Source organism: Sciurus vulgaris (assembly GCF_902686455.1).
Source record: "Sciurus vulgaris genome assembly, chromosome: 7".
NCBI lineage: Eukaryota > Metazoa > Chordata > Mammalia > Rodentia > Sciuridae > Sciurus > Sciurus vulgaris.
Genome location: NC_136467.1, coordinates 114,944,556 through 114,971,398, shown reverse-complemented (window position 1 = coordinate 114,971,398; position 26,843 = coordinate 114,944,556). Strand labels below are relative to the sequence as shown.

The following is a 26,843-nucleotide window of genomic DNA, read 5'->3' as shown; positions in this document are numbered from 1 at the left end:
TGTCTTAGCTCTCAATAGTTTCATTTTCAGAAAGGACATGACATTTACTGAGCAAGCCCCCTTACATAGCTATCCTATCTTCAAGGCTGACGGTCTCACAGTCACCCCCAAAGTCCGATTATGTGACCTCCATTCTGTTTCCTCTACAATCTGCCACCCTCCTGGGTGTGTGACCTGGGAGGAAGGCTGTGTTTAGGAGAGGTAAGGAGCCCTCGTGGAGGACCAGGGGCCCTGGGAGCTGGTGAGTGAAGCAGCTGAGCCCCGCCTTCGAGCCTTCCAGCAGCAAGTGGCACCCTCCTAACCAGAGGGCTGATGGCTGTCCTCCCCCTCACTTCTCTGTCGGGAAACAGGCTAGATGTGTAAGACAGGAAGGCCAGTGGGAGTGCTGAATGTCTCTGTCTTTTTTTTTTTTTTTTTTTCAACAGTTCTGCTGTGTTGTATTAACTCCTTATTTTTGTACTGAAAACTTGTAGGAGTTCAGATTTTTTTATTTTGGTAAATGTCTGTCAGAGAAAATAACCAGCTTGAAATATGTTATGACTGGAATAGCCTTAGCCTCTACAAAGATGATTTAAAGCATTTATAGTCATATATCAAACAAAATAATAATGTAGGCAAGATATTGAAAACATTTGTAACCACTCCAATATCACTGATTTGAAAATAATTCCACATTCCTTTTAATAATAGCAATAAGCACAACAGCAATGGCAACTATAACTGAATATTTACTACATTGAATATTTACTACAGGCTGGATGTAGGGCAGTGGCAATTGGTAGTGTACTTGCCTAGCATGTGTGAGCCCCTGGGTTTAATTCCTAGTACCACACACACACACACAAATTTTAATTAAAAAAATACATTTAAAATAAAGAAAAAGTCATAATAAGCACAAGAGCAAGGATTTTATACACATATTATCATTTGATTCTCCCTTACCAACCTGGGATACATGTATTGTTATCTCCATTTTACAGATGAAGAAACTGAGGTAAGAGAAGTTTTAAAAGTAGGCCAAGATCTCATATAGCTAAAACTAACTGAAGAGAGAACTCTAAACATCAGGTTCTACTGCGTGTGATGGATTGGGCAATTTTTTTTTTTTTTTTTTTTTATTAGAGCATCATAGTTACACATAGTAGTTAGATTTATCCCAAAAAATTCATACATGCATGGTGGGCAATGGTTTTATGTAGTTTATGGAGACTTATTTTACTCCCTTAATATATGGGTCTCAAGGTAGAGATATACTCATTATTTCTTTTTTTTTTTATTTATTTTTATTGTAAAAGAATGGGATACATGTTGTTTCTGTTTGTACATGGAGTAACAGCATACCATTTGCATAATCATACACTTACATAGGGTAATGATATTTGAGTCATTCTGTTATTTTTTTCCTCCCCTCCCACCCCCTTTTCTCTCTATACAGTCCCTCCTTCCTCCATTCTTGCCCCCCCATATACTCATTATTTCTTCTCTTTCTCTTTCCTTCTTCATAAACTCTGTTGCATGACTTCTTTTCCTTTTTTTAAAATTTATTTATTTATTTATTTATTTATTTATTTATTTATTTATTTATTTTTGTGGTACTGGGGATTGAACACAGGGCCTTGTGCTTGCAAAAAATTTTTGTGTGTGTGGTGTGCAAGGCAAGCACTCTACCAGTTGAGCTAGATCCCGAGCCCTCTTTTTCCTTTTGAGGCTAAGAATTGAACCCAGAACCTCATACATATTAATCATATATTTTATCACTAGCTACACATCAGCCTTTTTTTTTTTTTTGTATCAGGGATTGAACCCAGAGTCACTTAACCACTGAGTCACATACCCATCCCCTTTTTATGTTTTCTTTTGAGACAGGGTCTCACTAAGCTGTTGAGGCTGATCTTGAACTTTCGGTCCTGCCAGCCTCCGAGTCACTGAGGCATGTGCCACCGTGCCTGTCCCCCAGCCCTTTATTAAAATTTTGTTTTGAGACAAGATCTCCCTAAATTGCCAGGCTAGCCTCAAACTTTGAAATCCTCAATCCTCCTGCCTCAGCCTCTGTAGCAGCTGGGATTACAGGCATGTGCCATTGAGTCAGCCCCAGCTCTCATTTCTTATATTCTTATAGATCTCCAGGAGTGAGCTAATTATATACAAAGTATGTATGTACCAGGCCCTTACAGAATCTAAAGCTGGAGATGATGACTTGTTGCCCTGGAGGAGCTCCCCAGCCAGGAAGGAACATGAGGGAGATAAATGAGACTCAATCATAGAAGGTCGCCGTTTGTTATTCATATGGGGAGATTTCACAGGGCTCAACCTGAAATATATCTAGAATAAGGTAATACGATGTTAGCTGCATGTACTGAACTGTTGTTATGTTTTAGGCACCGTGCTAAACATTGTACATGCACTAGTTCCTGAATCCTTAAAATAACTCTCAGAGTTGAGTACTGCGATTATCCCCATTTTGTAGATGAGGAAGTTAAGACTCTGAAGGGTGAAATGACTTGTTCAAAACCACAAACCTGTGAGAAAGAAAGGTGGAATTTGAACCTAAATCAGACTGATTACAGAGCAGTACACTTAAGCCTCAGAATCTAAGTACCTGTAGAGATAAAAGTAAAAGATATGTCCCTGGTTCACACTGAGAATTTTTAAGGCCACAAACACTGTGCCGAACACTTACTAGTTCATCTGATGCATTCTGGTATTTCTGTGGTGGACACATCTGATCATGCATCTCACTACTTGATTTCCACTATTTGCATTCTCTTCTGAGGAGAATGGTCAATCAATGGAACATTTGGAAAAAGGGGAAAAAACCCACTTTAAAGCTGACCTTCCACCCCAGGTATGGGGGATCAATTCCAGGGTCTTGCTCATGCTAGGCAAATGTTATACCAATGAGTTACATTCCCAGCCTCATTCTTTTTTTTTTTTTTTTTTTGGTACCAGAGATCGAATCGAAAGTCGCTTAACCACTGAGCCACATCTCCAGGCCTTTTTAAAAATTTAAATTTTCAGTAGAATGAAACAGATAGTATTACCCTATATATATGTATGATTACATGAATGGTGTGAATCTACATTGTGTACAATCATAGAAATGAAAAGTTGTACCCCATTTGTGTACAGTAAATCAAAATGTCTGTAAAAATAAAATATTTTAATAAAGATAAAAAAATTAAAAACAGAAGAAAGAAAGGAGGGAGGGAGGAAGGGAGGGGGAAGGACGGAGGGAAGGAAGAAAGAAAGAAAGAAGGGAGGAAGAAGGGAGGGAAGGAAGGAAGGAAGAAAGAAAGGAGGGAGGGAAGGAAGGAAAGAAGGAAGGAAGGAAGAAAGAAAGAAGGGAGGAAGAAGGGAGGGAAGGAAGGAAGGAAGAAAGGAGGGAGGGAAGGAAGGGAAGAAGGAAGGAAGGAAGGATGGAAGAAAGAGCTGGGGATGTGGCTCATTAAGTACAAAAAAACAAAAAAGTCCTTTTCAAATGGAGAGAGAAGTCAACAGTTGTTAGATGTTGCAGTTAAACCTAGTTTAACTTTAGGTTAATAAATACAAGTCTGTTCTTCCTTTAAAAAAAAAAATTAAATTTTGAGACAGGGTCTTGCTAAATTACTTAGGCCTCAATAAGTTGCTAAGGCTGTCTTTGAACTTGGCGATCCTCCTACCTCAGCCTCCTGAGCCACTGGGATTACAGGTGTGCACCACTGTGCCCAGCTCCACTTTCATTTTTCATTGTATATGGACATTGAGCCTGTTTATGTTAGAACATTTCAATTACAATTACCTCCTTTGTGTGTGTGTCCAGTTGACCTTCTTTCTAGGTCACATACATGGGTGGGAGTCATAGGAATGACCACTTAGTTGTATATAATTATATTATAGACAATAGAGTAAAATAATTTGCCTATAGGACAGCTATTTTAAGAATGTTCCTCTTAAAAAGTTTTTCTAATCTTACTCAATACCAAAATCCTGTTCATTTCAATCCTTTTGTAAATTTTACATATAAAATCATCCTTCCTATTTAAAACACTAAATTTTGGGGGCCAGGGAAGTGGCTTAGGTGCAGATTACTTGCCTGGTATGGGCAAGGCCCTGGGTTCCATCCATAGAATAAATAAAATTAAATTAAATGTTAAATTTTGTAATCATATGGGGGAAATTACAAAGTTGTTTTTGTTTTCCTATATTATAAAATGATTATAATTTTGGTCGTACCTGAGAAAGCTGAGCTTCTCCACTTCTGTCTTAGTATTTTACAAGCCCTTCTCCAGATCTAAAATTAGATTTAACAACTGGCATTCTCAAAGTAGGTCTTGACTAATAACAAGGTTGTCCCCTCTGCCTACACCTCACTATTAGACTCTTAAGGTTTACATTGACACAGCCAGATGGCTTGTTCCCAAGGTACTTTTTAGGCCTGACAGAAGATGAATTTGGGAATTCATCAGACCTGGATTCTCACATCAGCCCTTATTAGACTAATGACCTTAGGCAAATTACTTGAAACCATTGGCAGCCTCATCTGAAAAGTATCAGGAAAACCGGACCTTATTCTATAGGTTTGAGTGAAGGCTCCTGATTCTGTATGGAAGTATTTAGCACAATGCTTTGTGACACTTTATAGGCTCCTGGTAAAAGTCAATGCTCTTATTATTTGGTCATTCTCTAAAAAGACTGCAATGTGCCACTCTATATGAGTATATAAATTCAGCTTTGTTAGGGCATCTTTTTTTCCCCTTTTAAAACTATTGACAAAATAATTGTACACATGATTTTGATACATGTAACATTGTATAATAATCAAATCAGGAAGACAGTAGAATAAATCTAACATAATTTTCCTATGTTCACATATAAAATTAACTAAGTGAACCCCACCATTGTACCCACCCACAAGAATGGGGTCCTAATTAGAATAAGATATACCCTATGCATGTATAATTTTATCAAAATGGATTTACTGTCATGTATAACTAAGAAGAACCAATAAAATAAAATTAAAAAATCAAATCAGGGTCATCTTTAATGTCAGATTTCTGGTTTCCTTGGGGTTTTGGAGAACTGAAGAGGATATTTTTCTAAAATCCATTAATATTTCATTGACGCTGTGGAACAACTTGCTTGGTTGCCCCTAATTGCAATGAATAATCCATGGACTCTTGAAACGCAGTTCTTCCAAATGAGTATCATTATTAAATTCCAGTCAATCCAAAGGCACTTTAAAACATGCTTAAAATTTTCCCAAGCCAATTAGAAAACTGGTTGGTCCAACCATGGAGCGTAAAGAAATATGTTAATTTATACAAAGAATAGTGTTCAAGGAAGGCCTTGGTTAACTTTGAAGCAAACCATCTTTTGAGAAAAACACTTCACTGATACTGTGTGGTACTAAGTCATTGATGTATTTTTAAGGAGCTTTTAAATACAAGACATACATTGTGAATGATAAAGTGACAGTTACTTGAACAAGACAGTTTTTTTTCAAGAGGATCTATGTTGACTATGACAACATTGTATGTCAGCCTTGACACATTTATTTTTGTGCAATACAGTCTAGTAACAGTATCCTTATGCAAGCAAACAAGGTGGACATACTGTTGGTTTTTGTTTGTTTTGGTGCTGGGGATGGAACCCAGCACATATTGCATGCTAAGTACGCCTACCATGAGCTATGTCCCCCATCCCCACCATTAAGTTTTTAATACTAAGGGATATAGAAACCAATTTTATTTAAAATAATTTAAATCTAGGATAATTTTATTTAGAATACACCAAATACCTGGGGGATGATTCTGAACATTCTGTTTATCAGTGGGACTCCATTCCTACAGAACTCACAAACTACTTTAAAATAATTTGAAAACATTTTTAAGGCTTACATATGTACTTTTTAAAGCCTTAGTTACATTCTTGGACATTCTTCACCTATCTTGAATGTTTATTTAAAATAAAAGACAACAAAACCCCACAATATTATGGGCATTTGTAGTTAATTTAGATTACAGGAACTGTCTCTCATAGCTTGCTAACATAATTAACATTTACTTAAATGCTTTGGATACTAAATGGCTTAGGGAGAAGGCGCAACAACTTGAAATTTAAAACAGGTGGTAATTATACTTGGACCAAAGAGTTTTAAAAGGTTTTGTAGCTTCCTTTTTAAGAATGGGGTTTAAGACAAATTCCACAAATAGGAAGGTAAAAGCTGTAAGAAGACGGGAGGGATTGGATGTTTTGAGTGTGATTTACTCGGCTCCTCACCTTCATCGCAGTCGCTAGTTTTGTTTTCCTTCTTAAAGTTGACATAAAAGTTTTCACAGATAAGGTTTCACAGCATTTAGGAATGAAGAAAGAATGTTGCAAAGGAAAGTTTAATACATTTCAAAGTTAGGATAAATAAGTTATTTGACAAATAACCAAGTTAAGAGCAGTTTGTAGTTTTAAAAGGTATATGCAAATAAGTGTGTGGGTTTTTTGTCTTTAACTACCCTCCAAATAACCAAAACTGAAGTGTGTGTGAGTGTGTGTGTGTGTGTGTGTGTGTGTGTGTGTGTGTGCAGGGCGCCTGCGGAGAATTAGTACGCATCTTGTACATCTTTAGAAAAAAAAAAAAAAAAGACCAAATAACCTGTTTCTTAAATAAACCCCAATACCTTCCAAAGTTACAATCTCAAAGGAAACAAGAATTAACAGTCTTGGAGCTTGGTTTCTAAAAAAAAAATTTTAATTAAAAAAATTCTAATCTCCACATTTTTTACCAGGCGAGAACCGAAGTTTGGAGGTAGACGAGCAGGCGAGCGGTTTGCCCGGGCGCAGAGCATGAAGGCCGGGCGGGCGCGGGGAGCGGGCGCCCGCCGCCCGGCGCGGGGGTGAGCGAGAGAGAGAGCGGAGCGCGTGTGGCCGGCGCCGCTCGGCCGGGAGCTCCCGCGCCCGCGCCCCGCGCCCCGCGCCCGCCGCCGCCGCCGCCGCCGCCGCCCCTGGTGCGATGGCGCAGAAACCCCGTTGACAAGGCACTGCTTTTTCATGACGGTGAGTTTCCCTTTGAGTGTATTATAATTTTGTGATAAAAATTTCAAGGAGAAAAAAAAAACACACAACCTCCTTCCTCTGCCTCTTTCCTTCGGGGAGGGAAAAAGCGAGGGAGGGGGGGCTGGAGATCTATCTCCAGACAGAAAAGAAAGAGGAGCAAATTAAACACCGAGTTGCCAAAACCAGGATATTAGGTTTCAGCCCAGAGAGCTATTGGCTACGGCTGTGTTTTTTTTTTTTGGGGGGGTGGGTTTGTGGGTGGGTGATGGTGGTGGTGGGTGGATGTTTAATGGACACGGAGAAAAGGGGAATCGAGTGTTTATGCCTTTCCCAGCGCCGCCGGGGCCCCGGGAAGACCCAAGTTCAGTGTCGCGGGCGGGGGCGCAGGCGGGCAGGGGGCGGCGGGGCCGGGCCGGGGGCGCCTCGACGGGGTGGGGGCCCCGGCGCTTTTTTTTCTTTTTTTTTTTTTTTCCCTTTTCCGCGGATGCAAATTTCTGGAGCGGGGAGAGGGAGAGGCCGGGAAGGGGGGTGGCGTGGCGGTTGGTGGTGGGGAGGGGAGGGGAGGGAAGCCTTTTAATGACTCATTGATTGAGCCGGTTTAAAATTAGTTGTGTGCGCGAGTGAGTGTGTTTTCCGCCCCCCGGAGCCGCCGGGAGCCGGGAAGGAGGGAGCGGGGCTCGGCGAGGGGAGGACAGCGCGGCGGGGCCGCGAGCAGGGGGCAGGGAGGGCCTGGAGTGACGGCGGGCGAGCAAGAAAAATAAGCTTTTCCAATCTCCTCCCCTCGGTCCCCCCCTCGTTTCTTTTCTCTCTCGGAAGCTCTTGGGTGTGAATCGCATTTTCTTTCTTCTCAGCAAAATGGACCCCGCGTCGGGGGAGGGGAGGGAAAAGGGTGGGGAGGGAGGCGGCGGCGGCGGCTGGAACCGGGTTTATTTTTCATTCTGGCTTCCTCCTTCCCGCCGCATCTGAAGGCGGTCGCGGCGCGGAGAGCAGGAGGGCCCCGGGTCGGGCCGCGGCATGGAGAGCTCAGGCAGGCCGACCACCCGGCCCCAGCCCGCGGCGCGCACCTGCCGGCGGGACTGCCCCTTCCTGGTCGCCTTGCTGCTTGGCCCCGAAGCACCGCCGTGGACCCTGAGCCTGGCCCGGACGAGTCCCGGCGCCGCGCGGAGGATCGCGGCCCAGCCAGGCGCCTCCTGCGCGGCCCACGCTGTCCGGCCGGCCGAAAGAGACCAGAGGCAGTGGCGGCGATTTTTTGGCCGAGAGTGCGCGAACCCGACGCGGCTCGCGCCTCGGAGTCGCCCAGAATGCGGGATCTTCGGGGGTGGGGGAATTGGAAGGTGCTAAGATGGCGCTGGGCCTGGCCCGTCGCCAGGGCTGGTGGCGCAGTTGCTCGGCGGGCGCCATCTTCCCTCGCGGCGCGGGCGGCGCCCTCCATGGTCGCCTCGCCTGCCCGGCGCCTAGACGTCCGGGGCCAGGGGAGCCGAGCCGCTCGCGGGGTGCGGAGTTCTGTAGATGGGGCCGGGGCCGTGCAGCCTTCGTTGTCCCCACACCCCCCAGACCCAAAAGACCAGGCCGCCGGCTCGCTGCGGGAAGGGGCTGGGGCGGCGACTTGCTCGGTCGTACTTGCTTCGAATTAAGCGGCTGATGGGTTCCCTCCCTGACCCCCGCATCCCCCTGGTCAAACTGGAGGTGAGGAGTTCCTGCCTTCTCTCCTCTGGCCAGACACGCGGCTTTATTTTCTCTGGCCGGGCTGGAGGCAGGGTATGGAGGCTTTTCCTTCATCCTTTTCCAGTCATGGAGAGTAGGCAAAGCAGATTACAAAATTAAAAACAAAACAAACGACAACAAAAAGCCAGTTGAAGACAGTGCTCGTCTGCTTTCCAGTAACCTGGTTCTCATAGGTACCCTGTGTTTTCTTTTTTGGGTGGTTGTATTGCAGAGCAATCCCAGAGAGACATTTATTTAGTCAGAATACGGGAAGATGATGGGTTCTAGTGATTTTAACTTGTGGTTTGCCTTGGTATTAGTGAATTAAAAGTTCCTTAGAACTCATCTAAAAACGTTAACTCGCTTTAAAACCCTTTTTTCCTTTCCCTTCATGAAATAGAAGACTGTTCCTTAAAGCATCCAAAAATACGTATCTGTGGGGGTAGTAACTATTAAAAGGGTGTACCTGGAGGTTTTAAGTTGTTACTGAAAGGAGGAAAGTCTGTAAAGCTCTTACCTCTGTAGGAGTCCTCAAAATAAATTCTCATGGAGAAAACAGTGGCACCGTAGATGTGACCCTGTGTTTATGAACAAGTACATATGTAGTGAATGTTAGATACCCTTAAATAAAATCCGCTGTGTATTGAACCACCTGCTCTATGCCATGAACTGTGTTTGGTGCTTTATATAATTCCATTTATTATATCATCCCTGCGATATTGATTTTATTATGTACTTTTTAAGAAAGAAGCTAATGTTCATAGGAATGGCCTAATTGTTCAAGGTCTTGCCAGTTTAAATGGTAAAATCCACACTGTATCCCAAAAACCCATGATTTCCCAGAATGAATCAACTGGGGAGATGTTTTTAAAAATAGAGATTTGTATCATTTCTTAGGACCGATTGTGTCCTTTAATAATGTGTGAGGCAATCTCAGTTTTAACCTCTGACTTCCAACTTCATTATGACCCTAACCCCCTCCAGTACTGAAATTTTGGCCTGCCTAGGACCCAGTAAATAGACTTTAAAGCTTTTCAAGTGATTTCAGTGGGACAGATACGTTTGGAATATCCTGTATTGACTGTGCTTTTTGAATTGGAACACGAGGATTAAACTCTATATCAATTTGAGTTTTGCACAGTATAGCGCACATCATTCTCATTTTTCTTTTTCTCCCAACTTTTTGGCAGATCATTGAAATTATTTTCTTATAGAGTAAGACTTAGGTATCCTGCAATTTTAAAATCGGTGTATTTTAAAAAGTATGTTGTCTCTGGGGCTGGGGTTGTAGTTCAGGGGTAGAGCTCTTGCCTAGCCTGTGTGAGGCACTGGGTTTGATTCTTAGTACCACATATAAATAAATGAGTAAAGTAAAAGTCTGTCAGCGTCTAAAAAAATGTTTTTAAAAAAGTATATTGTCTCATTCTTTTGAGACGTTATATAACATATGGTCTAGGTCTAGCCAAACCATCTAATTTAGTCAAGAGAGCCGTGCAACTAAAATAGACTTGAAACCAAGATTTATACAGAAATTAAGAATAGAGCAGAAAAGACCCTGAAATAAAGATCTAGAGATAAATTCTCATAAGAAAGGATCATTTCCTGTATTTTGAATTGCAGGCATATCTTTTGGGTTTTGGAAAATAGGATGGGCAAATCATTCTAAACATGAAGCCTAGTAACAAGAGTATAGATAAAAACAGGTCAGGAAGAAGCACCTAGAACAGGTAATGGACAGTTGACCTGACTAAAATGAGAGAACCTGGTCAAGTAATGAGGTGTAACTCCTGAACAAAGATCATGTATTTTCCTTCTTTTGTGCTAACCCTTCTCTTTTATTCTCAAATCACATTTATGTTTTTTTGTAATTATTAAGGAGAACGGTTAAAGCCTACATTTTGGGGGATGGTAGAGGTATGGTGGCAGATCAAAAGCTCCAGGCCAGCCTAGGCAATTTAGGGAGGTCCTGGCTCAAAATAAAAAGATTTAAAATGGTGGAGGGAAATGGGGGTGTTATTTAGTGGTACAGTGCTTATCAAGACTAAAAGAAAAAAACAACCAAGCAACCTAAATTTTTGATGTATATGTCAGAATTACACCATCTTTGTAGATGGTATGTCCACATTTCTCTTTCCTGTTGAAAATTTTTGTAAGGCACAACTGTTGAATGCCTACATCAGTCTAGACCACTGGGTGGTGGAGTGCCAGTTTTTTAAATATTCTGGCATTTCCTCCTTTGTTTTTCATGGCAGATGCCAGAGTAATTGTAATCTTCAAGTAAAATCCAATAAAACTTGAAGTAAGGTAGTGTAGAGGGAAAAAGCCATAATTTAAAGTAGGCTTTAGTGGAATTCAAGACAGAATATCTGCATTCGGAATTTACAGCATAATTGGGAAGACAGAAAATTACATAATCAAGATAATTACAGATTAAGAAAAGCTAAAGAAGTGCCTGGTGGCTCTAAAAGACTGTACGAGGACTGACTATTTTGACTAGTAAGGGTCAAGGAGAGTTTCTTAGAAGAGGTGACATTGAAGCTGAGACTTGAAACCTGAGCTTGTGCTAACCACGTAAACAACGGGCTGTATTCCAGGCCTGGGAACAAGTGTAAAGATGGGGAAGGCACATCTGTGAGCCGGGGGAGAATGGAATGTGATGGTGTTGGAAAGCTCCTGCAGGGTTTCTAGTATTAGGCCATAGGGGGATTTTTACATTTTATTGGAATGACAATGAGATGCTAGTAAAGGATTTTAATTAGGGTAGTGGTATGTTTTGTTTTGTTTTGGTTTTGGATACTGGGGATTGAACCCAGTGCCTCACACACACCACTGCTGAACTACACTCCTAGCCCTTCTAGCCTTTTTTGTTTTCTTTCTTTTCTTCCCCCTCCCTGCTGCCTTTTTTTTTTTTTTTTTTTTTAAACAGGGTGTTACTATGTTACCCAGGCTGATCTTGAACTCTTGGGGTTAAAGTGATCCCCTGCCTCAGCCTCCCCAGTGCTGTGGGCAGGCAACACCTGTGGGCAAGCACCACCCACCCTGCTCCTTGTTTTTGTTTTTAAAGATTACTGTCTGCTGTATGGAGGAAGAGAGGAAGCAGAAAGGGAAGTTAGGTTATTGCAACATTCAGCCCCAAACTGATGGTATCTGAGACAAGTAGAGTGGCAATGGAGATAGAGAAGAGTAGATGGCAGGTTTCAAATATATTTTTGAGATGGAATCAAAAGGCTTTGCATAATGAGTTGGCTCTAGAAAAGAGGAAGAGGAATCAAGGGTGCCTTCAGGTTTTTGTCTAAGTCTGGGGTGGCTGATGGTTCCATTTGCTGGTTGAAGAAAACTGGAAGAGGAATAGGTGATTAGAGGTAGGTACCAAGTTTTTGTGAAATCTGTTGTTTTAAAAATACTTAGGAGACGTCCAAAGGGAGAGTCAGGAGCGTATTCTTGGGTTGAACTGAGAGGAGAAGTCTAGACTGGACATAATGTCGGAGTCTGTAGCATGCAGGTGGTATGACATGGGACTAGCTGAGATCATTTGTGAATGTAAAGGCCTTAAGATCAAGCCCTAACCACTTTTAATGACTAGGTTAAGTCAAGGAGATTGAAAAGGCTCAGCCATTAAGGGGAAGAATGAGTATTTTATCCTTCAAGAAAGCGGGAACAGTCACCTTCATCAAATACTGCTGACAAGTAAGGACAGGGAAATGTCTGTTTGGCTTTGGCAAAGTGGTGTGGCTGTTTTAACAAGTAGTTTCAGTGGTATATGGGGATGGAAGCTAGATTGGGATGTGTTAAAGAGAGAATGGGAACTGAGGTGAGAGGAATAGCACAGCAGTGGTGAGAGATGGGTTCAAGGAAGATGGCTTTTTTTGTTGTTTCCTTGTTTCTTTTTGTGGTGTTGGGGGATTGAACCGGGACCCTGTGCATGCCCAGCAGAGGCAAGTGCACTACCATTGAGCTATCCTTCCAACCCAAGAACAACACTTTTTTTTTTAATGGTGGGAGATATAGGAACATTTTCAAATAGGCTAAGAATACCTAATAAGGAGATTAATGCAGAAGAGAGAGAAAACTAGCAAAATAAACAGAATTCTTAAGAAAATGGGAAAGAATTAAGAACATAAGAAGAGTTTTTGCCTGTGGTGGGAACAAGATGACTTGCTGTGTAGCAGGGGAGAAGCAGAGAAATACAGGCAGAGTGCAAGGATATCTACAAATGGAGGCAGGATATAGGACTTTACCTTCTGATGGCTTCTGTTTTCTCAGTGATGCTGGAGGCAAGGCCAGCAACTTAAAGTAAAGGAAGAAGGGGTAGTGACTGGTTTCAGGAGAGATGGACACCTCACCTTGGGCAGAAGGACAAGGAACTCAGTGGGAAGCAAGGTAGGATTGCGGGCTGTTGAATGTCTGGCTGTGGCTTGGAGTCATGAATTTGAGGTGAAACTAATCAACCAAGCTGTTTGTATCGTTTTCTGTGAGCAACATTCAGCTGTTGAAAAGGGCAGCAAAGAGCAGGCAGTTGATGGGTTTAACTAAAATTGGAGATTTTCCCTGCAGATATGACAGAAAAAGGGAGGTGCTAGGGAATTGAGAGTTGCCAGAGGGTAATTTCAGTGATGAACCCGGGAATGTTGGGTGGGCAGCAAAACAGGAAGATACTGGGGGTGGGAGCATTTGACTATGAAAATCACCATAGTTAAAAATGAATTAATGGATTTAACTCGTTTTAGAGTTTCAATCTGGGATAATGAAAAAATTCTGGAGCTGGATAGTAGGTGGTAACAGTTGCAGAGCACAGTTACTGTACTTAATGCCTCTGAACTCTGTGCTAAAGATGGTTAAAATAGTAGATTTTATGGTATATTTTACCACAATAAAAATGAATTTACATATTGTTTATTTTTGGTGCTGAGGATTGAACCAAGGAGTGCTCTGCACTGAACTGTGTCCCCTACTCTTTTGAAATTTTTTTTTTTTTTTTTTTTTTTTTTTTTTATTATAGATTGAACCCAGCAGCACTTAACCAGTGAACCCTTTTTTATTTTGAGATACAGTCTTGCCAAGTTGCTCAGGATCTCACTAAGTTGCTGAGGCTGGCTTTAAACTTGTGATCCTACTGCCTCAGTCTCCCCAGCTGCTGAGATTACAGGTGTGTGCTACTATACCTGGCCCCTTTTTCAAATTTTGAACTGTCTTTCTTTCTTCCTTTTTTTTCCTCTATACTAGGGATTGAGCCCAGGAGTTGTCTACCTCTGAGCTGCATCCTCAGTCAGTTTTCAGGTTTTATTTTGAGATAGGGTCTGGCTAAATTGCCCAGGCTGGGATTACAGGCATGTGCCACCATGCTTGGCTGTGAATTAGCATTTTAAGCATTTAGCACTTGCACATTTATGGCATATACAGATATCATTTGTATAATAATCCTTTATACTAATTAAATAATATTGTATTTTCTATGGGAGACGATTCGTTTAGGGATAAAATCTCAAAACTACTGAGATAAGAGAGAAATTGTCCCTTCTTATTATTGTACCAAGCTTGAATGTGCTCAGTAGTCATCTATAAACAGAGATTCTGGAGTGAGTTCTGGACATCTTATGTTATTCGTTTCTCTGTTCACTGATTTATCCTAAGCCTTTAGCATAGTGTTTAAAACAATCTGGACACTCAGTAAACATTTATAGACTGAATACTTAGGGAACCTAGGTAGAGAAGATTGATGAGAACCAAAAGGAAAAGAGTTTGTCTAGATAGGTGGAGGTCAGCAGTGCCTTCTATTAAAGGGATCTGTGAGAGAAAATCTAGGAAGACCAATAGATGTGGCAGCTATTGTTAGTGACTGACATTTTGATCTCTGCATGTGATGAGAAAAAAAAATCACATTGTAGGGCAGGAGGGAGGGTGTTGAGAATTTTTTAAAATTTTGAGACAGGGTCCTACTAAATTGCTGAGGATGACCTTGAATTTGAAATCCTTCTGCCTTGGCCTTCTGAGTCTCTGGGATTACAAATGTGTGCCACAACACCTAGATGAGAAAATTTTTGAAGATCTGAACAACGACAGGTGAAAGGGTCTAATACTTGCCTTAACTTACTTTCCCTTTCTTTCCTCTTTGAATCTGCTATTCACTTTTTCATGAAGTTCCTTTTCCAAGAATTGGCTACAGACTAACAGTAAAGTGAAATTAGGAGAATGGAGTAGCTGATGGAATTTAAAATAAATGTCTGCAATCCTCACTGAAAAGATCCATTGTCATTTGTCAAAGCAGAGGCAAAAGGTTTTGAGTTTAAGAGAGAGAAGCAAATCTGTGGAAAGTGTACTATATGTGTTGGTGGAAATGGGTAAAGAAATGGTGCTTGGCTGCAGTGAGGCTACATGATTTAAGCACATTCCAAATCCATCTGCATGGCCTGCTTCCCTCCTGATGAAAAACGTTCTAGAGTAGAAGTGGGAAAGACGGAGAGTGAGGGACTGGTAGAAAGGCGATAGGGTGGGGTGTGAGCATGGAGAAGGGAGAGCTGATAGAAGAGGAATGTGGTGTGAACTTGACCAGAGCCTCAAGGTGGGAGCACTGCAGCAGCACCTGGCTGGTTGGGACAGAGCCCAGGGTGCACAGTAATACTGTATTTCAAGAGAGTTGCAGCTGTAGACAGTGTATAGGAAGGTGGAAGAAATAGGTCCTGGAGCAACTGTGGTTTTGGTCTATCCCCCTCCTCCCACCACCTCATGTGTATTTCCATTCCAGTACTGGGACTTTACCAGATCTACTTATTTATACCCAGATTCTCTTTATTCCTAACCAACTTTATACAGTTGTGGCTTACTTAATTATAAATTTCTTTTTAATAAAGTTGTGAAACTGAACATTTTCTGTTTTTGTGGGCTCTTTGACTCTCTACCTTGCAAACACATTAAATGCCTATATTACCTGGAATTAAAGTCCTGAATCTGAATGTACAAGGAAATAAGGTGATAGATGTTGTCTTTCTAGAAATGGCTTTTATTGCAGTTCAACCAAAATCCAGATTGCTTTCTTTTATCACCAGGAATTAAACTTTGTGTCCTGACCTGCAATTGAAACATTATCACAAGGAAGAAAGTGGAAGGAAAAAAATAGTATTCATTAAAATTGTATGCTGAGTGTTTCAGACCCTGATGGATCAATATTTGATAAATATTAAATTCTCACACTACCCTATAGAGTTAAGTTTTAGCTTTAGTTTTATACATTATGAAATGGGTTTAGAAAGAATAGGTTAACTTGTCTGAGGTCACATTACTAAGGGGCAAACGGCATACTTGGGCTTGAATATATAGAGCAGAGCCTTGTATCAAACACTTTACCATTAGTATTAAACTTATTTATAAATTTAATCTGCCAATGACTGGTAGCTAACAAAAAATTTGAGATCTTATAAATTAAAATTGGCCCTAGCCAGGTGATGTGGAACACACCTGTAGTTCCAGTTATTTGGGAGTCTGAGGCAGATCATTTCGACCCAGCAGTTTGAGGCGAGTGTGGGTAACCCTCTCAAAAAGTAAAATAAAATCAATTGAATGATCTTTGTTTCAATGGGAAGAAAAGGACAAAGAGGCATCTTAAAAAAATATATTTTTTTTAGTTGTAGATGGACACAATACCCTTTATTTTTATGTGGTGCTGAGGATCAAACCCAGTGCCTCACAGGTGCTAGGCAAGCACTCCACCACTGAGCTACAACCACATCCCCAAAGGAGGCATTTTGACTCAAAAAATTCTGACCAAAAGGGGCTGGGGAGATAGGTCAGTCGTGCTTGCAAGGCAAGCACTAAGGCCCTGGGTTCAATCCCCAGCACCACAAAAAAAAAAAAAATCTGATCAAAAACCCAGAATCTTTTGATAGTCAAAATAAATTTGGGTTCAAAGCAATTATTCTGCCCTTTTGCAGATAATTTACTTTTTATTTGCATGGCCTTGTGAGTCAAATGTGTGCATTTTCATTCTGTATTTGCTGGCTATCTTGGGTTGAGTTCTATCTTCTGACTTTTTTTTTTTTTTTTAAATCTTAATTTTGAAAAGAGAACACTTGGAATCTTAACCATTACATGGTGTAACTCAAGGTGTTTCCTTTCTTGAAGTGTTGTCAGTGTAAGCATGATAATAATAATAATAATACAGATTTTGGGGGAAAATATTTTAAATGCGTAAGGTACGATTTGTTCTAAAGAACCTCTTTTTTTTTCCCCCCATGGTACTGGGAATTGAACCCAGGGATTCAGCTGCACCCAACTCCTTTGTATTTTATTTTTAATTTTGATGCAGGGTCTTCCTAAATTGCCCAGGCTGGCCTCAAACTTGTAATCCTCTTGCCTCAGCCTCCCAAGTAGCTGGGATTCAAGTGTGAACCACTACAGCCAGCTAGCCCCATTCTTTAAAGGCCATCTTGTACGGTAAACATATGACATATTTTCTGTGCTGTGAAAAGACTTGTCAAAAGGAATGGTTTTTCTTATTTTGAATTTTTTTTTAAGTTGTAGATGGACAATACCTCTGTTTTATTTATTTATTTATTTTTATGTGATGCTGAGGATCAAACCCAGTGCCTCATATGGGGTAGGCAAGTGCACTACCACCGTGCTGCAACCCCAGCCCCAGGAATGATTTTTCTTTTCGACTTTTACGAGAAAACTTAGCCCTGATAGACAACAGTAATAAAAGACTCGGAAGCATTTCTCTCTGTCTCTCTGTCTCTGTCTCTGTCTCTGTCTCTGTCTCTCTCTCTCTCTCTCTCTCTCTCTCTCTCTCTCTCTCTCTCTCTTTCTCTCTCTCTCCAGGGATTGAACCTGGGGACACTTAACCACAGAGCCACATCACCAACCATTTTTATATTTTATTTAGATGCAAGGTCTTGCTGAGTTGCTTAGGGCCTCACTAAGTTGCTGAGACTGACTTTGAACTCACATCCTCCTGCCTCAGCCTCCTATCCACTGGGATTACAGGCACACACCACCAAGCATTATCTATGGATTCTTGAGTATACTGATGCTGACCCACAGCTCTCGAGCATTATGTTGCTCCCTGAACTGTTGGAGGTAGTTCATGAATGGTCTGTGTACCACCACAAGAACTAACTTAAGTTTATCTTCTTGCCAGATGAAGACCAACCTTCTTTACTGCTTATTACTAATAAGCCTAATTTGGGAAGATGAAGAAGTTCAAAATTGGGTGGGAAGTGTAATATGGGAGAGAATTTAAGAATTTGTTATGTAAACTACAAATATTTTGGACATAGCCAAGTAGTATTGAAGATGCTATTTTATGTATTAAAGTAGACTATCTTGTGCCAGGCACAGTGGTGCATGCCTGTAATTCCAGCTGCCCAGGAGAAAGATTACAAGTTCAAGGCCTGCCTGGGTAATTAAGTTGAGACCTTGTCTCAATGATTTTTTTTTTTTTTTTTTTTTTTCTTCCTTCACAGTGCTAGGGATCAAACCCAGGGTCTTGTACATGGTAGAAAATCACTATCACTGAGACTATATCCCCAGTCCAAGAGATCCTGTCTCAAAATAAAAATATAAAAAGAGCTGGGGATGTGGCTTAGTGGTAGAGTGCCCCTAGACTCAGTCCCCAGTACTGGGGGAAAGTCTGCTGTTCTTTATCTTAGGCTGCTGGAATTCTACCAACTGAACAATTTTTGCATTACAGCTGATTTCTTGTGAGTTAGCTTGCTGTCCATATTGAATGTTAACCCATTTGAGTTTGATAAAAAACAGCATCATACAATAATGGTTTTAGATTACCCAATAAAAATAAATGCTTTTCTTATAAAAAAAATATGTTCAAGTGAGGAAAAAAAAAAAAGAAATGTACTACCTTTAAAAGCTACCTGCAATACATTTCCTATATGATCCCTTTTATTATAACTTAAAAAGATAAATTTGTCTATCAGTTTTCTTGGTTAAGTAAAAGTTGTTTTTGAATTTGTGGATTTTGATTTAAAAGTATTTCTTCTTGGATTTAAAACAAATGCTGCAATTCTAGATTTTTTTTTTAAACTCTGATATTTCCTAGAAGTGGAAATAAATATACTTAGAAATAGGTTGATTTGGGGCTGGGTTTATATAGATCAGTGTTAGAGCACTTGCCTAGCATGTGGGAGGCAATGGGTTCAATTCTCAACACTGCATATAAATAAATAAATAAAGAAATAAATAAATGGTATTGTGTCCATCTACAAATAAAAAAATAAAAATAAAAGAAATAGATTGATTTATTCTTATTTCCTATTTGTATTCTGATTCTCCACATCTGTGACAATTTTAGGATTTTAGAAATTGTGAAAGTCCAAGCTCTTTTCTCTAAGTGTGATCGCACTTAAGATTTATAAATGGGACATGTTTGGAGCTGCTTGTAGTAATAGACCTCTTAATTTTCAAATTTTAATAACTATTTTACTTTTGAAGTCTATGTCTCTTTATAAGTCTGACTTTTTTTTTGAAGTTGTCAATGAACCTTTATTTTATTTATTTATTTATATGTGGTGCTGAGATTCAAACCCAGCGCCTCACACATGCTAGGCAAGTGCTCTACCACTGAGCCACAACCCCAGCCCTTTTTTTTCTTGACACGGGATCTTGCTTAGTTGCCAAGGCTGGCTTCAAATTTGCCATCCTCCTGCCTCAAGTGACTGGGATTACAGGCATGTGCCACCACACGTGGATAACCATGTTGTTTGTAAAAGGCTGGGGGGACCTTAAGTAAATATAAAATAGCATATTACATAAAATATGTAAAACATCACAGAGAATTTGATTATCTTCGTTATATGATAAATTTTGAGTATAGTCAGCCCTTTATATCTGTGGGTTCTGCATCCATGGATTCAGCCACCCACTGATCAAAAATATTCTGAAAAATAATTGTATATACTGAACATGTACAGACTTTTTCTTGTCATTATTCCCAAAACAATATAGTTTAACTATATAGCATTTATATTATATTATGAATTCATAAGTTAGAGATGATTTAAAGTATACAGGAGGTGATTTAAAGTATACAGGAGTATAATCTGTTTACAGGTTATATGCAAATACAATGGCATTTTGTATACTTATCTTGAGGATTCTTAGATCTTGATATTCACAGGATACCTGGAACCAGTGCCCCATTGATAACTGAGGCAAAACTGCTTTAATACATTGCGGTACATTCTTTTTTTTCATTTGTACCCTTGTTTTAAGGTTAATTTAGATATATAATCAATTAAGAAAATACTGTAAATTGTGAAAAGGTATGCTTATTAATCTTTCCCAAACAAATAGTTAGCAAAGAGAATAATGCATGAATGACAGACCTGATGACTGAGAAGATTTGCATGTAGTGTTAGAATGTTGTCCAGCATATTTAAAAAAAAAAAATATGGACTTTAGCCAGGCACAGTGGTGTGCAACTATAGCTCCATCTACTTGGGAGGCTGATGTGGGAGGATCACTTGAACCCAGGAGTTCAAAGCCAGTCTGGGGACTGGGGGATATAGCTCAGTTGGCAAAGTGCTTGCCTCACATGCAGAAGGCCCTGGGTTCAGTCTCCAGCACCCCCCCCCCCCCCCCCACCTCCCCCCCCCCCACCCCCCCGCAAAACAAAAGCCAGTCTGGGCAACATAGACCTTGTCTCAAAAAAAGCACTTTGGTTATGAAGTACAAAATAAATATTAAAGAGATAAGCCAATGTCTTAATGAAAACAAATATTTGGTTCTGTAAGTACATATGTAATACAAATTTAGAACAATTGTTTCTTGACACATATTTTCTCTAGTACAGTGTATTTTCTCCATTACAGTTAGAAACTCCCCAGCTAAACTATTTCTTACTTTGTTTTAGTTTTTATTTATTTTTATAATATGGGAGATTAAACCTACTGATGCCCTCTACCCCTGAGCTACATCCCTAGCCCTTTTTATTATTTAAGACAGTCTCACTGAGTGGCCCAGGCTGGCCACAAACTTGTGATCCTCCTGCCTCAGCCTCCCAAGTTGCTGGGATTACAGGTGTGCATCACCATGTGCAACTGAAGTTTATGCTAGTTTAGATTTAAAAGTGACATAAAATCTATTTGACATTAATCTTATTTTGGTCATGTTACATAAATCTCCAACTCCTAATTGTTATTTAATATATTTTCTATGTTTCAAATTACCTTACTATTAAATGTTACCTTGAGCTCAATTCTCTAGAATGTTTTCAGAGTGCTGGGGTTATAGTTCAGTGATAGAGCATTTGCCTAGCATGTGCTAAGGCCCTGGGTTCAATGTTCAGCACTGGGGGAAAAAAAAAAGAGAGGAAAGAATGTCTTCTCTCTTTGGGATATAAGCTATGAAAGCCACAAAGCGTATGTTTTCAAAACATTGTCTAGATTTGGATTTGATATAACGTATATGCATTTTTAAAATAGTTTCTACCCTCTTAAGATTAATTTAAATATTTAATTTTTTCTTACATCATACTGCTTCCCAGAATACTTCTTTGCTTTTGTTTTTGCTGCTGGTGCTGGGGATCAAACTCGGGGCTGCTGGCATGAAAGGCGTACACTGTACCACTGAGTTATACCCAAGCCCTGAATGGTTCTTTTCTAAATGGAATGTTGTATTTTGAAACAGTATTACTATAACTATCATCTCTGAAAGAAAAAGGCACTGTACTGATATTTTATTATCAAATATATTTATTTAGTTTGTGGTGCTGGAGCTGGAGCCCAGGGCCTCACACTTACTAGGCAAGTACTGTACCACTGAACCATACCACCAGTTCCATCAAATATTTATTCCATTCTAATTTTATGCAGAGCACTTAGCAGAAGGGCACATCATCTAGGTAGGTGGATAATATGTACACAGAAAAATATCAGTATATGACAAGTGCCAAATGAGTGACACAGGTGGGTCCAAAAGAGAAAGACTTAATGAGCATCCATCCATCCATCCCCCAGCAAATATTTTTGAGCAGCTCATGTGTGCCAGGTGCCCCTGTATATAAGGCTCCCAGGATACTGTAGTGTGCAAAAGAACCTCTTTCCTGCTCTCATGGGGAAAACAGAGTAAACCTAAGTAAAATTTGTAGTGTGCCACAGGATTGAAAATAAAACAAGATAAAACAGTTGGGGAATGCTAGCAGGTGAGAAGGTAGTCAGAGTAGGTCTTGGTCAGCTTTGAGTAGAGACTTAAAGGAGGTCCTGGGCAAACCTGTGAATATCTGGAGGAAGGATGTTTGAGGCAGAGAGCAACCAATACAAGGCTGGAGACTTGAGTATGCCTGGTGAGTTCTGGGTATGGGCAACTCAGAATGACTGGAAAAGGGCAGAGAGAGCATTTACGTAGGCTGATACAGGTATTCACGGTGAGCATAGAAAAGGAATTTGCCTTTTTATAGTGAGGGATATGTTGAATCATTGAAAGGTTTTGATTTTTGTTTTAAAAGTTCACTCTCTAGATTGGGTTGAGGATAGATTGTAGGAAAAAAGGACAAAGCAGGAACCCCAAGTGAGAAATGACAATGGCTTGAACTAGAAAGGTGGTACATGGTTGGATACTGGATCTATCTTGAAAGGCCAGCCAGTGGGATTTCCCTGTAGGATATAAGGGGATGAGCAGTTGGGAATGGAATGGGAACAAGAGCCCACAGGAGGAGAAGGGGATGCATTGACCAGAAGATGGCAGAAGCAGAAGAATTCAGATGAGAAAGACCACAATTAGGTGGGGATTATATGAGAGGGATGGCAATGAAGAAGCTTCTTTGCATACCGTGAAGTTCATGAAAAATGAGGAGAAAATGAGCAAGCACAGTGGAAGCACCCCTGGGTTAAATCCCCAGTACAAAGAGAGAGGGTTTGGGGGAAGGCCAGGAAGGGACATTGGAATCAGTTTGTGGAATGCCTTGAACATAAACAGATTTGAAATTTTCCTTACGTATTAAAAAGTCATGAAGATTTTCAAGCGTGTCAGTGATTTGACTTTAAAAAGTGCATTGTAGTTAATAGTAGTTTTGGGGTTGGTTATAATAGCTTGAGACTACTCTGTTAAGGAGGCTGAGGCTGGAGAATCAGTGGAGCCGAGGAGTTTGAGGTCAGCCTACGCAACGTAGTAAAACTGCAACTCTTAAAAAACAAGAAAGATTTTTAAATAGAGTAGTAAGGTTTTTCAGTATATGAGAAAGTGTTTTAGGATTCATAGTTGCTATCTTTTGGCATGGGAAATGTTTACAGAACTCAAACTCCCCAAAATCATGTTCTTGCCTACGGAAATGAGAAGTAGCCTGGGCTCAGAGCTTTGAGTTCAAATCTGTATCTTGCTACTTATAAACTGCAGTGTTGAGCAAGTGTCTTACATTTTCCAGTAAAATAAGGGTAATGATACATGCTCCACAGAATTGCATTAGAATTTGGATTGTGCAAAGGGCCTGGTAGCAGGAAAATACTTAGTAAATGTTAACGGCTGTTACAGTTTTTATCACCTCATGTGCATTATTATATTAGTTAATAGCAAAAGGGCCTTAATATTACTCTAAATATCCATATTAGTGCATGTTTATTTTCATGCACATTAATAATGCTTCCTCTTGTTTGGAAAATGGTTTCAGATGCATGTCTTATCTTTCTATTACAGTAACCATCTATTTCAGAGCAGGGATGTATTATATACTTGTGTTTTTGTGTTTCTTTAATCCTTAGACTCCCCTCAGACATAAATAATCACTGGGTAGAGTTCACACTATCACTAGTATGATAAATTATAATGGTATTGCTTATCATGACATTTTAATGTTTTTTTATTTTTTTAAATATTTTTATTAGTTATTGATGAACCTTTATTCATATGAGGTGCTGAGAATTGAACCCAGTGTCTCACACATGCTAGGCAAGCGCTCTTGCGCTTTTCTTAAAGATTATAATGCAGATGTTAAGAAAGTTGTTAATAAAAGTTGCAAGCTATCATTAAAGAAAAAGTTAATAAGATTAATTTAATTATATTTCTAATCATAGAAAATAGAAAAATAATTTTACTAAAGTGAAGTAAAATCTAAGAATTTGAATATTTAGAGAGGGAAATAAGATGTTCTTACCATGACACTATGAGATCATAATGAAACAAAAGAATTACCTGAATTTGTTCAGAAAGATATTACTGAATAACAGTGATAGTAGAACTACTAGTCTGTCCTATTTTAAATGGCCCAGAAGTGATAGAAGACAGAGTCACACTAACTGAAACGTCTTTATCTCCTTCCTAAGGAATCAGAGCATTGTGGTGTAGATACAGATCTCAGAAAATGGGATTGTGTTCTAAATCAGGTATACAGTTCCCCTAACTGCACTGCCAAAGGACGTCAAAACTCCTGCCTCAGCCTCCAGGATTACAGGCGTGCATCACCACACCTGGAGTCAGAGTGACCTAGAACACGGCTGAATGTGGTGCTTGTCACTGGATTGCAGGGTGAACTGCCTCAAACTCTTTCCCCCATTGCTTTCTGGGGACCATGGATCCCTCATCTCCCCTCAGTGACCATCTACCCTAAAGCTTATTGAAAGAAACATATACTTTTCCAGAAATAGATTTTGAATGGAAGATGTTTGACTAGTTATATGCAAACAAATTCTGATGGCCTTTTTTAAAAAAATGAGACTATTCATTTATGCTTTAATTTTTAAAAAACTGATACAACTCTTTATTTTTCTTTTTATTTTTTTTAGTTGTCAGTGGACTTTATTTATTCATATGTGGTGCTGAGAATCGAACCCAGTGCCTCACACATGCTGAGCCACAACCCCAGCCCAATAAGCTTTAATTTTTATTGTATTAAAATAACATAAAATTTACCATTTAGCCCATTTTTAAGTGTACAGTTTTATAGCATTAAGTACATTAACATGGTTTTGCAACCACCACCATCATCTTTTCTGGAACTTTTTCATCTTCTTCAACTAAAACTCTGTAATCTTATGCCCTTTTGGTTGAAATAACCACAAATAGAAATTCCAACTCACATAACATCTATGACAGTTTATAAAAGATGTTTACACTAGATAGTCTGTCTTTTAAAGAGAGTTTGAGAGGTGATAATAATTCAGCATATTTAAAATCTTTGTAAAAACCTATTGTGAAATCTTGCCTGGAGTAGCAGTCTACTTTATGTATTTGTTTATATTCTTTGTTAAGTCATTTTTAAGCTTCTTATTTTTCCTCCTTAAAAAGTTGGTTTTTGTCACACATCCTCCTTTTGAGTCTGTTTTTCAAGTCTGGGAATCCTGAGCATATCTTCCCTGGTAACATCACTGCCTTTGCAAATGGAATTTTGTTTGTTAATGTTGCTGGGGTTTTTTTTGTTTTTTTGTTTTTTTTTTTAGTTGTTGATGGACCTTTATTTTATTTATTTATATGTGGTGCTGAGGATCGAACCCAGTTCCTCATACATGCTAGGCAAGTGCTCTATCACTGAGCCACAACCCCAGCCCATTGTTGGTTGTTTTTATAGGACTCATTTTTCTTGAAACATGCTGCAGAAACAAAATATTTTGAATGTCACTTATTGACAGAGAGCAATGAAAGTCAAGAGTTTGCATAATAACTTTAGATCCCTAATAATACTAGAATTTTTAAAAAATATTTTTTGTTGGAGATGGACACAGCAGCTTTATTCATTTGTTTTTATGTGGTACTGAGGATCAAACCCAGTGCCTCACACATACTAGGCAAGTGCTGTACCACTGTCCTACAGCCTCAGCCCGAAAAGTATGTATTTTATAATTACTATCATTTCCAAACATTTTAAAAAACATTTCCATATATGGGGACAATGCCATATACAAATATACCAACACTGAGCAATGGTAAAGAAAGAAGGATTAGCAGTTTTTATTTTAATAGCATAATTTTTATAGTACTGTATTTCAGTGAATTTTGTGACTATGGAATAGAAATGCAAATAAGTCCCTCTCCCCCCCTTTTTTTTTACTATCTATGACTAAATCTTTTTCAAGTCTTCATTGTTTTTTAAAGAAAAAGTCACATTGGTAGGATTATGGCTTTCACTTCATTAAAAATATTCTCTAGCCAGGCACAGTAGCACATTCCTGTAATCCCAAAGTTTAGGGGAGGATGAGGCAAGATGATCACAAATTTAAAGCCAGCCTGGGCTATTTAGCTAGGCCCTGTCTCAAAATAAAAAATTTTAAAAAGGGATATAGCTCTGTGGTAAAGTGCCTCTGGGTTCAATCCCCAGTACTGAAAAAAAAATTATCTAAAATAAATCCCTTTTACATTAGGAAAAACATAAATCATTTAGATAAATCTCCATTTCATTGAAAAAATATATTTTTCTGAATAAAACTAGGAATCAGAAAAGTATCAGAGCAGTTTCTGTTAGGTATTCAGGTAGTTTTTATAAAGAACATACAAGTAAGATTTTGCTTCTTCCAGTTTTTTATTTTTATTTCTAAAATTTTTCCTAGTGTGCTATTGGTTGATACATGACCAGACTCTTTATGAATGACTAGTTTCAGTATTGGCATTGCTGCCTTTTATGGCTTAAGTCAACTTGCAACTGAGAAGTGATTCTCTTAAAAGGTCAATTCTTTTTAATGGAAGAAAATAATAAATGTTTGGGTCTGGGGTTGTGGCTCAGTGGCAGAGCACTTGCCTGGCATGTGTGATACACTGGGTTCCATCCTCACCACATAAAAATAAAGGTTAAAAAAAAATAATGCTTTAAAAAATAATAATAAATATGACAATCAATGATTAAACAGGAATTCAATTTCTATTTGGAAATATAGTACAAAAGTGCTTTAACTGAAATTTCGTATTATAACTGAAGAGTTGACTCATTTTTGAATATGTAGTCTGTGTACCAAAGAATTGTTAATTATCATAATATAGTTTCAGTTTAATTTTGCTTAACATTTAAAGGAAATCAGCTGGATACAGTGGGATGCACTTGTAGTCCCTGTTACTTGGGAGGCTGGGAGGATTGCTTAAGTCCAGAAGTTCAAGGCCAGCCTCGGCAACATAGCAAGCTCTAATCTCAAAAAAACAAAAATGAAATTGGAATAGTAACATTTCTTTGTATCATTTCTCAATCATTT

General features: G+C 39.4%; 1 protein-coding gene across 4 annotated transcripts in view; it reads left to right on the top strand.

Moving 5' to 3' along the window:
* The first annotated feature begins 6,626 nt into the window (after positions 1-6,626).
* The window catches only part of BICRAL (BICRA like chromatin remodeling complex associated protein), a 73,344-nt gene continuing 53,127 nt past the window's right edge, over positions 6,627-26,843 (top strand). The window contains exons 1-2 of one of the 4 annotated variants that reach the window (XM_079147735.1): positions 6,627-7,026; positions 12,994-13,110. The gene's annotated coding sequence lies outside the window, so the exon portion shown is untranslated. Of the gene's footprint in view, positions 7,027-12,372; positions 13,111-13,856; positions 13,877-26,843 lie in introns of those variants that run through there. The other 3 variants (XM_079147733.1, XM_079147734.1, XM_079147736.1) reach the window with 3 other exon arrangements.